We start from the raw sequence: 12,335 nt of genomic DNA on the forward strand, positions 1-12,335 counted from the left end.
CTCTTTCTCATTTATAATTTTACAGAATTCTCCAGAAACTAGTGACTTGATTGGAAAAAAATGAACTAAGTTTTCCCTTTTCTTTGATTGTAAACACCCACCTCCTGCCCCTATGAGCAATTATAGGACTATTTAACATATGCCTACTTAAATTTCAAATTGCCAAGCCCTTTTGTGGTCAAGTCCTAGCCTGAAATTTGATCAGATATTTATCTACTTAAAAAATAAGTGCTTTCTTTAGTTATAAATGTAAATACCTTCTTACTGAATTGAATCAGGTTAAGACAAAATATACACATGGATATTCAATTTGAAAATAACTTTATAAAAATTACAGCTTTTTACAAACATGTTTTTTAATTACCCTGAACAGAAAGGAAATATAATTTAGAAATCCTTAATTTCTCAGACTTTAATAATTTTGAAGGTTGAAAGCAATTGCTATATTGTGAATTTCTTTTTTTTTTTTTTTAAGAAAGAGACACTGCTATACAATCAGCAAATATCAGCAGATTTCCAGGAGAAACATTAAAGGAGCAGACTTTTCTACACTTTAAGCTTATTCATGTGTAATGAAGCAATTTAACTATTATAGAAATTGGAGCCAATACAAGTGGTAATTGATATCATTAAAACTATTGCTTATTACAGATCTTACCAATAATTGCCATGAATGGGCTGTTGAGGCATCAGGAATATTAAAGGTTATGATTTTTTTTTACTTTTACAATCAGTTTTATATCACAGCCATTCAAATACTTATAAAAAGTCAAATATTTGTAATTATATATTATAAATAAATGTTATAAATTAATTTTCTCCCTTTTGTAGACTTTCTTAGATCCTCTTTAATTTACTCCACTCTGTCCTACAATTAGCTCATTTTCTATCTGAGTCATGATGGAACATATTGCTTTACTGTATGAACCCTCTGAGCCAAAACATTCTTCTCTCATTAGCCTAGTTTCATTGTCCTTTGAAAATACAAGGACCCACAAATTAATAATGCAGAAATCCTTATTAATTCTCATGAAAAGGATTTTATGTAAAGTTAAGGAAATATAAAACAAGACCCAAGATCGCAATGCATCTCATTTAAATGCTGTGTAATTTGCAGAAAGCTATTAAAGTGATTCTACAAGTTACTTTCCTTCAGATTTTCTCCTTTGTAAACATGCCCAAATAAATCAAATGTTTACACACAACTAAGCAATAGATCAATATGGAGTGAAGTAAGGAAGAAAAAATTGAAGGACAATCTGTAAACAGTTAGAAGATAATGGAACCTTGAGCAGCATGGTCCGTAATGAACAAATCATGCCAGACCATGATGATAGGCTTGTTTGACAGAGTTACAGAACTAACTGGATGAAGAGGATGGAATCGACGTCATGTATTTAGGCTCCAGTGAAGCATTTGAAACAGTGGATCATGAACTTTTACTTGCAAATTAATTATAATTGCTTTGGATGAGAACAGAGTCACATGGAACTGGGAACTGGCTAAAAGATCATAAACAAAAATAAGAGATGGCAATGTATCCACTTGGAGGATAACTGCAGCAGGTTTTCACAATGGTCAAAGTTCCGTAAGCTTCTATTTATTGGTTGTTAAAACTATTTTTCCTCAGTAATTTTGAAGTAGAAGTGTTTTCAGAGGTACCCAATATAGTAACCAAAGAAAACAATCAGACCTAAATATGAGTTCATATAAATCAGTATCTAATTTAGAATTTATGTTTGACTTAAGTTGACTTTTAAAAATGTTTATTATGTAAAAAAGTATGAGTGCTTAATATTTAGGCAATAACTAGTGTCAACAGAACAGAATGTTTAAAATATTTTAGGTTTTATTATATATTATACCTGCTTATTGAAGTTCAGTAGCACCTCTATTAGAAACATATGAAAGAAAAAAATTAATCATTTAATTTTTATAAATCATGCTTGTGGTTTCTCTATATTTGTTTAAATTAAATGGGTTTTTGTAGTAACAAAAGAACAAAATGACAAATTTAAAATATAATATATACGATACAGGTTTTTAACTGCTAGTAGACTATCAGAAAATAACTGTAAACCAGTCAGAATGTCCATCATTAAAAAGTCCACAAATGATAAATGCTGGAGAGGGTGTGGAGAAAAGGGAACCCTCCTACAGTGTTGGTGGGAATGTAGTTTGGTGCAGCCATTATGGAAAACAGTATGGAGATTCTTTAAAAATTTAAAAAGAGATTTACCATATGATCCAGCAATCCCACTCCTGGGCACATAATTGGAGGGGACTCTGATTCAACTTATTTACAGAATAGAAAGACTCACAGATATAGAAAACAAACTTATGTTTACCAGATATGGTAGGGGGTGTGAAGGGGTAAATTGGGAGTTCAAGATTTACAGATACTAGCTACTAAATATAAAATAGCTAAACAAGTTCATACTGTATAGCACAGGGAACTATATTCAATATCTTGTAGTAACCAATATTGAAAAAGAATATGAAAACTAATATATGTATGTACATGTATGACTGAAACATTTGCACCAGAAATTGGCACAATATTATAAACTGGCTATACATCAATAATAAAAAGAAAAAAATAGCTGTGAAAGTTAGAGTCATTTATGAAAGAAAAGGAAATTATGTATAGATTGATAATGAAATGTGGTAGAATGGCTTTTCCAAAACGTGAGCTAAAAGATAATTTTAGAAGTTATCCAATAATATTTTAAATTGTATGCATTTATATGTATTAGAAAAAAGCAAGTGATTAAATGGCATAAACATAATTTAAAATATATTTAAGTTGAAACAAGTATGCCATCTCAAGAAAAATATTCACTGGAAAATGGTAAAATAGTATAAGATAGGGTCAACATTCAGGTACACAGAAGACTAATGTTTGGGAAATATTGCCGATGAAAAGTCATATTGTCTTATACATTAAACAAAGGTATGTTTAATTACATGAAAGAGTAATGTATTGAGATGATACCAGCAAAATTCTCAAGCAAAAATAAGATTAAAATGTTAAATAAAAATAACTTTCATAGCATCCTGTATAACCTAAACATTTCCCAGTTCTGGCCGACAGCTCATATAAACAGTATCCCATTGCAATTTTTTGCATCACAGCAAATGAGCCTGAAGATTCTCTTGAAGATTTAACCTGCTGACAAATTCTTATGTACCCCTTTCAATTTTTAAACATCAACAGAATGAAATAAAAACATGTTTAACAGAAAAGAAAACCATTATTGTCCCCATTGGGTTTACCTTTAAATGGAAAGAGTACATTTGCTGCTTGTAACTGAACTCTAAGTTGAATGAAAACTACTACTCCAAGATTATATCACCACTTATTTTTATTTATAAAACCTGAAAAGATAGAGGCACAAGAAAACTAGAGTAAAATGCGCACATTGAGGAAAAGGCAGATTTAAAAGCATTTTATCCAAGTAGAAGCAATGAAAACTTTTGGTTTACACAACAGCCTTCCGAGGACAACTGTGGGTTTACATCACTGGTTGTACTTAAAGTTCACCCTGAAGAGTATTGAGGCCAACATCTAAGAGAGAATTCTCACGGGAGAGATTAGATGACCTGTCATGCCCTTTCCATTTCTTATTTGCGTGATTTTGTTGTGCTAATAATTATTGTTTTGAAAAGAATATTCTGGCAACTTGAGATTTTATTTACAGCCTTGGGAGTTGTCTGGCTGCGTTCATCTAGAACTGAGCTGTCGTGTCCAGACATGGCGAAATCAGGAAATGGCACGTCATGGACCCCAGCCTTTCCTGGAGCATTTCTACTTAGAGAGGCAGTGTTAGTAACCCTCAGCTTTTGGAGACAAAGAATAAGCACTACAATTTACCTTACAGATGGGATAAAGATAAAGACATTAACCCTATCTACAAATATCTCCTACTTCACCATAATTCTTGGGTTGAATAAGGTCATGATCTTTGCCTTATTATATTTTTGCTTGAAATATTAACATGTATGTATTGATTCATTAATTCTTCCATTTAGGAAATATTTCCTGTGTCTACCCTGGTAGTTGTGCTAAATATCGAAGACACAGTGATAAAAAAAAAATACACATCCTTAATGCCCTCAGAGGGCATACTCAGCCAAATGAGTAATTATAATAAAAGTAATAAGTGCTCTGATTAGAAAGTAACAGATATTTTGCGATTATATTGGTGGGACTCCCAACCCAGCCGTGGTGGTAGAGCTGTGAATGTTAGAGTATTTTATGAAAGAAAAAGGAAATAATGCATAGATTTATAGTGAAATGTGGTAGAATTTATTAAGTTCCAATTTTCCAAATTGGATCATAGGCGTGATGATAAAGAGTTTCTCAGAGCAAACTATATATAAGTGTGTGTATATAAATATATATAGCATATGCAAACATATACATAATACATACATATGCTACATATATATCTATGCTATATACACTAGGCAAAGGGCACAGCTCGTCTGGAGGCTCCAAAGTAAGAGAGCATGAAATGTTTAAGGACTTAAAAGATATTTAATAAGTTACAGGGTACAGTTTGAGAGGAAGGTGATAAAAGATTAGGTTAGAAGGGCTGCAAACATTGTCTACTCTACAATTCGAGGGGCCCCATTCAGGTGGACTGTGTCACTCAGGTGAGGGAAGTAGTGATCTTAGCCTAGAAACAGTGAGGATGGAAAGAACTAAAACGAGCCAAGAAATATTTAGGAGGCAAATTAAACAAGACCTAGTAATTGGATATGAAGAGTGAGAGAAAAGGTGAGAAGGAATTTTGCTTGATCAATTGGATGCCTAGATGGTGCTGCCCTTAACTAAGATGAGAAACTGTGAAGGCAAAATCAACTTTAGGTGGAAAAACTTTCTTAGGTAGTTTGAACTTGCTGACTTTGAGGTGTGCCTGGAAACCCTAAGTGGGTATTTCTAGCAGACAGCTGGAGATGCAGATTTGCAATTCAGAAGAGGAATCTAGTCTAGATATACATTTTGAACAGATGATAATTGAAGCCATGGGAATTAGAAAAAATCAAGATGAATATGAGTCTTTTTTCTGATTTTTGATAGGCCTATAGCTATATAATTCTAGATTTATAATAATTATTAAAGGATCTTTACTGGAGTAGATTTTCTAATTTATTTTGATAATCCACATTTTAGCTTAACATCTGCGTAATTTATTAAGTTCCAATTTTCCAAAATAATATAGAAATATAGAAACTACAAGCAAGCAGAGCAAATCATTCAGTTTTTTAATATATACTTGTATTTTCCACAATGGATGTATAATGATTTTCATACACAGGTACAAGTAGATGCTACTCAATGTCTTTCTAAATTTTTAATTTAGGGGAATGGATAGTAATTGGCTCATTTCTGATAGCTGAAACAGTATTTGTTTTTAAAAAATTAAATGAAAACATGAATTAAATATATGGAAATCTCTAACTTATTTAATAAAAATATTGGTATTGCCCTTAAACACTTAGTAGGGCAGTTAAAAATATTAATACTGATGTCTATTCTTTTTTCTCAGTCTACCCTATTGTGAAAATAACCATGAATAGTAAAGTGCCACACTACTGATAGAAGGAAGAAAGGCAAAGAAGTCACAATTATGAACGAGGCTGTTTGCATTCTGGGTAAGTAATAATTATTCATTACTTGGCTATAATTAATGTTTTTGGTACCTTGCAAAAATGAGAAGTGAGAATGACTTTAGTAGATACATTGTTCTTTATGACATAGATTGTTGTGAACAATATAGCATGGTTCTGTACATTGTTCTGAATTTGAAAATGATGATTTATTTTTGATCACTGGCATGTGGCTATGTATATAGAAATCCAAAACAAGTGAAGCAATCAGTCCATCAATTGGTTATTTTGTTTACATGAAATCAAAAGAGTTAGCTTGACTGATTTTCCCCCTCCTTGGATGTTTGGGCATTAAATATGTAACCCAGATGTCAGCTGGGGCCACCTTGTCTTCCTTGAGATCTAGATAAGATTGCCTTGAATCTTGATACCCACCTTGTGGAAGAAGGAAACAGTTCTCAAAACGTCAGTGAAATCCAGGTAGCCTCAGTGCTTAATGGTTACTCTTCCTCCAGCCTGTCTCTGGGTTTCTGTGTTTCTTGTCTCTTTTATCCACCAAATCATTCCAGATTTACACTCTGAATTCTTTTTTTCCTCACAAAACAATAACGTAGCCCGTGCAAATGAAACATTAATGAGTGTAGAGAACTTTTTGGAAGATTGGGACAAGGAGGGATTAAGAGGGCAGAAGCATTTACACTGCCACAGGAAGAATGCCTACATTTAGTATAAGGCCACCCTGAGTCCTTCAGCCATCCTTCCTGATGGGCATTTCCATCAGTCCGTCAGCCCCTCTGGAAGTGTGCTTTGGAAAAACTCATGAATTTATATATACACCCAAAGATTTAGATAATAGTATTGTTTGTAATAGCAAAAATTGAAACCAAGTTTCCTTATATAAGAGCCTAATTAAATCAATAAGGATATTCCATACAGTGTGATATTGAGCAGTCATTTAAAATGAATGAAAATCAGCTGATTTTTCAGTAGAAACGCTACAGGCCAGAAGGGAGTGGCAAGATATATTTAAAGTGATAAAAGGAAAAAACCTACAACCAAGAATACTCTATCCAGCAAGGCTCTCATTCAGATTTGATGGAGAAGTCAAAAGCTTCAAAGATAAACAAAAGCTAAAAGAATTCAGCACCACCAAACCAGCTTTACAACAAATGTTAAAGGAACTTTAGTCATCAACCCATAAGAAAAGAGAACAAAAAGAGGAAAGAGTAAAAAAAAAAAAAAAAAAAAAGACCTACAAAATATTGCTTTGACAGTGCAGGGTCTTTTATGGTTCCATATAAATTTTGAAATTGTTTGTTCTTGTTCTGTGAAAAATGTTGTGAGTACTTTGACAGGGGTTGTATTGGATCTGTGGATTGCTTTGGGTAATACAACCATTTTGATAATGTTGATTCTTCCAATCCAAGAGCCCAAGATATCTTTCCACTTGTTTGTATCATCTTCAATTTCCTTCATCAGTGTTTTACAGTTTTCAGAGTATAGGTAACCTCCTTGGTTAAGTTTATTTCTAAGTATTTTTGATGCAATGGAAATGTTTATGCCAGTTATAAAATTCTGGTTTTTGAAGTGGGAAAAAAAAATGAATGAAGGGCTGCAAATGGCAAAATATCCTCCTTTCTTATGGGTGAGTTGCATTCCATTACATATATATGCTGCATCTGTGTGATGTTTCGAATTTTGGAAGTAAATAAACATATTATGAACTGGAAGAATACCCCCCAGTTATAATAGCAGTTCCTTTTAGGGATATGAACTGGGTGAGTGAGAATGACTGTTCCTTTCATTTTTATACTTCAGTATTGTTTAATTAAATTCAATTTAAATAAAAGTCATTTAAAATTAATTAATAGTACATAGATTAATTTAAATCAATCAATCAATCAATCAATCAAATCCAAAGCTGTTCATGCCTTAAGTTTTGGCCAACCTACCTTCCTGGTGCCCTGCCAACTTGCAGTCTGTTCCCAAACCAGATCCTTTGCACTTGTTCTTCCCTCTGCTTTGAGTTCTCTTTACCTGCTGCCTTGCCTCATTTGGGTCTTGATTTAAATGTCACCTCTTCAAAGATGCCTTCTGTGACCATCCTATCCATCCTAAGCCCCCTAACCTGCCTAGTAATTCTGTCTTGTTGCCCTGTTTTATTTGCTTCATGAAACTTAACCACTCTTTGAAATTATGTATCTGTGTGTCTGTTTCCCTGTGTCTCCCCTAGTAGAACATTAGCCTTATGCAAGCAGTGACTTTGTTTTGTTTGTTCCTATAATTTCAGTGCCTAATAGTAAGCACTCGGAATGATGAAGGAATGAATAAGTTAAGGAGGGGAGTTACATGTCCCCCCTGGGTCTTATCTTCCTTAATCCAGAGTTTATCAAGAATAAATTCTTTCCTAAGAGGAATTCATATGTCAATTCTTAAATATTACACTTATTTTGTTTTGAGTATTTATTAATTAATACCATGTAATTTAGACAGGAATCAAGACTTGGAACAAATTTTAATAAACTTGCTAAAATAAAAATAAGCATAATTATAAAAAATTGAACCATCAGTAGGTACTCTACATATGCAGTATTTTAGGTAATCCAATAATCATATGAGATGGGCCCTATGATGATATTTATCATATTATAGTATAACTGACTTCAGATTCTCAGAGGACTCATTCTTATGAATCTCTACAGATTTTCTTGATTGAGCAAGGCATGTTTTATGAATTTTTCCCATAGCTGGAAAGAAAATAACAAGATCAACTAGATTTTTTTGAGCAAATTAGTAAGATGTAGTCAGTTGAATTATAGATGCATTCTAGAAGGTAAAGAGTCTGTTTTTCTCAGCACATTCACATCCATTTCATAGAATCATCAAAATAAACTAGTTTCAATGTTCTGCTGATAGTGATTACCTGTGTTTGAGAGTAGTTTATAGGCATGGAACAGCTGGAAAAAAAAACATTTTTTAAGGAAGACTTATGGAGCTATATGCTGCAGGTAAGACTGCCAGCCTCTCCATCTTTCCCCAACCCATGACACCACCAGTCTCACCACTTGATCTGCAGTGAGGAACAAAATTCAATAAATAATGCACAATGGGAATCAAATAGCCGCTTTGCCCTAAAAATAAATCACAGTATGTCTTTTATTTCTTCTTCGCCTCAGTTAACATCAGAAACACAAGCCTGCAAGGCCTCCCATCATCATGCAGAATCTCAGTTTTTACATTCCCTGATCTGACCAATCAGATCATTCCAGGTAGTGGTGTCTCTATTTGTGTTGACTGAGATCTCCTTTCCAAAAGTATGATTATCTTTCTCCTGAGTCATGTTAGGGCCTGATAATCGCTTAGACTTGAGTTCCACCCTTTTCTCATCCAACCAATGCTGAGCCTAATCAAGATAGAATGTCCTCAGCATAGAACATTCTATCATAGGAAGGTGAGTCCATTACAAGCAGTCTGCTTAAGGAAAGAACAGAGTTTACTGCAGGGGTAGTAGATATATAGATTTAGAGAGACAGAATAGACATGGATTCAAAATCTATTTCCTTTAAGTAGTTTGGACTGTATTTTCAAGCTAAATTTTTAAGCAGGGATGTCTAATTCATGGTCACCCTGGTAACAGTGTGGAGAATGGGCAAGAGCCTATGTTTTAACTGTTCCTTGGAACCAAAGAGTTCATTGGAGATGCTAAGCGCAATCTTCAAACATTTAACCCAAATGAGATTTTTAAAAAATAATTTAACATTTTAAAACTATAATTAATATGCTGATCAGTGGAATAAGTAGTTACCTTCACCACTTCAAGATAGAAAGAAGGTTAGGAGCAGAAAGGTTCAAAGCATCTTGCTGTAATAAAGCCTGGTTAGTGTTCATATCTCCATCAGGAATTCTCAGTACGTGGAGTCAACTGCAGGTCCCCTTACACGAGCCATTACTGAGTGAAGAAGCACCAAAATGTCTCATCACAGAGACAACTGGACCTGTCAGAGCCCTGCCAGGCCTCTGGGGAGGACTGTGTTGCTGATATTAAGCCACTGCCTTTCCGTGATGGATTCCAGGGAAAGACATGAGCCAGTGCCCCTGGGCCTGTCTGCTACCACCTTGATAGTAAAATGGGAAATGTTTTTCTTATGAAAAAACGCACGTAGTAAAGAATTTTGAATATTGGAGACTTCATCGTATTAAGAGGTGCTGCTGGGTTAACTCACTTGTATGCTGAGCTGAGAACAGCTGACTGCTTTTGAACGTTTATTTAAAGTGCTTTAAAAAATATATTTGATCAGGCATTTCTTGCTCTGATTTTGATTTTGCATTCAGCCTTTGCTTTCATTGTGGATGTTCGTTCATGGTGTGACCCATCCAGCCCTGTGACAGTATTTGAGTCAAACTACTGTTTCTAGACCCAGGCTTCGGGAATGACACACATGACAAGGTGCCGGCAGAGCAGCTGGGTGCAGGTCCTCAGCGTCTTTAATCATAGTTGGGCTGTAATAAGTGAATGCACGATGCCTAGGGTGGAGATAACATAATATTATAGTTCCCTTTGCATTTAGATTAAGTTTTGATGCTCTTTTTTTTAACACTTGACTGTTTTTATATTTTATTATTTCATATTCGACAATGTTACTGAATATTTTCTGTGGATTCTTTTTTGATCTAGCTTTTATCAACAACTTTTTCATAGGAGAGGTGAAATAATTACCTTTGAAACCAGAAGTGGATTTTTGGTTATAAACAAAAAATTAAAGATGGCATTTGATGACGGCTGTGATGAGAGTGATTAGGATGAATAAAATATGATAAGTTATAGCACAAACTAATTTCATAACTAGTGAAAAATGACTTGAAAATAGAATAGCACATAATGGCAAGAGCTCCTTTTTTAAAAAAAAAAAAAGTGCCTTAGGCTATGATGTGAGTCACACTTCACAATACCTTTAGTTCTGGGCAAGAGGGGCCCCTGCCCTGGATCCCATGCTTTAGAGGGTCCTATTTTTGTCCTTCTGTGGCTACATCCCTCTCCACGAAGCATTTGAGTCCTTGGAATCAAAGAGACAAGCCCCACTGAAGCCCACAGCTCTGGTTCAGGCTGTCCTTTATAAGTCATGGTTCCTGGAATTCCCTGCCCTCAAGCTCACTCCCAGGACCTGCTGGGGGCTCTTACCTGGATCATCCTCCCAAAGTAGTTCTATACTGTGGTGTATACAACCCTAGGACTGAAGGGTGGCCCAGGTGTGACTAGTGGGTGTCTATGGAGCTTTGACATGCAGCTGAGGAGACCCCACCCACCCATGGAGAGCCCCTCAGGGTGTGGAATGAGCCAGCAATGGCAGGAGAAGGAGGCCAGCCTGCAGACTGGGAGCCAGTTGTTCTCACGCCTCCGTGTGTCAGAGCAAGACTCTGAGGGGCCCGGAATTCTAAGTTCAAACTGGTGGCCATCCACATCCTTATGAGCATATATTTGCAAAATAAGAGATAGAGCATATTTTGTTTACTGTCATTTTCAATACCTTTAAATATTTAGAATTATGGTATTCTTCGTGTTCCTTCACGTTCCAGATCCTATAAATGTCAAGGATGTGCCTATATGGGATTAAATCCAAGCCATTCTTACAATAATCCTGTAAGTGGGTACTATCATTTTCTCTACTTTATAGAAGAGGAGACTGAGGCACAGAATTGTTAAACAACCATCTAAGGCCACAAAGCTAGTGAGCCAGGCTTGGGGTGAGATGGTTGGCTTTGTACTTTCTCTTAAACATTATACTATGCTGCTTCCTAAAAAAAAAAAAAAAAAAAAAAAAAAAGTGTCCACAATTCTCACAGCAAATTCCTGGATGACAAGAAAGTAAATGCTAGTAATTCATTGGGATTCACCTTTTACGTAGTAAAAATTACCTAAATCCATGATATATTTTATGTTGTGAAATTGGTAAATGTTATTATAGCCCTTGCAGTTACAATGTCATTTTGAAAGAAAACGTTCAGAGCATAAAATTAAGGCTCTTATCTTCTTCTCATCATTCACTGAACAGCTTAATGTTTTTTACAATATGTTTATTTATATACGTATAAATACTTGTGCTGCTCTTAATAGTATTGGATAAGTCCATATAAATTCTTTATTAGACACAAACTTAAATTGTGAATTTTTCAGTTTCCTATAATCATACTGACAGTAAATTCCAGAAACTTCCTTTTCCATGCTAATTTGGTCAATGCTTTTAGGCAAGGTACTGAATCAAGTATTTCAAGTGAGACAGAAGAATAGTACCTTTTTTGTTTGTTTTCTGATAAAGTAAATCCTTTGGGTAATTATTCCTTAAACAAGGGTTGCATTGCTTTGTATACCTTACCAATACCTTTAAAGAGCTGAACTGATTTAATTTGGCAAAGCTTTGCTTATAGCTGCAGATAAAGTATCAGAAATGAAAATGAAAATAAGAACCTAACATTAAAACAAAATAAAAATGACTATTTCAAGACATTGAATGGATATTTGACAGATAAATACTAAGTATCTGAAATTTTAAAAATATATCATTAACTATTTCATAGTGTTACAGATATTTAAAATTTATTTCCTGCCTAATGGTAAATATTTACCCAATCAAAGAATCTATTCATCCACTCTCTCTAAATTGGATACTTACTAGAGAAATGTGAATTTGTAAACCTTGCAATATGACTTAGATACAGATTTT

At 34.4% G+C, this 12,335-nt stretch overlaps 1 long non-coding RNA gene across 1 annotated transcript in view; it reads left to right on the forward strand.

The window, feature by feature from the left end:
* Positions 1–12,335, forward strand: part of LOC116150545 (uncharacterized) — a 200,596-nt gene that overhangs the window by 152,998 nt on the left and 35,263 nt on the right. Inside the window, exon 5 of the long non-coding RNA XR_010380460.1 lies at positions 5,556–5,661. This is a non-coding gene — a long non-coding RNA (uncharacterized LOC116150545). The remainder of the gene's footprint in view (positions 1–5,555; positions 5,662–12,335) is intronic.

Source organism: Camelus dromedarius, chromosome 3 (genome assembly GCF_036321535.1).
Source record: "Camelus dromedarius isolate mCamDro1 chromosome 3, mCamDro1.pat, whole genome shotgun sequence".
NCBI lineage: Eukaryota > Metazoa > Chordata > Mammalia > Artiodactyla > Camelidae > Camelus > Camelus dromedarius.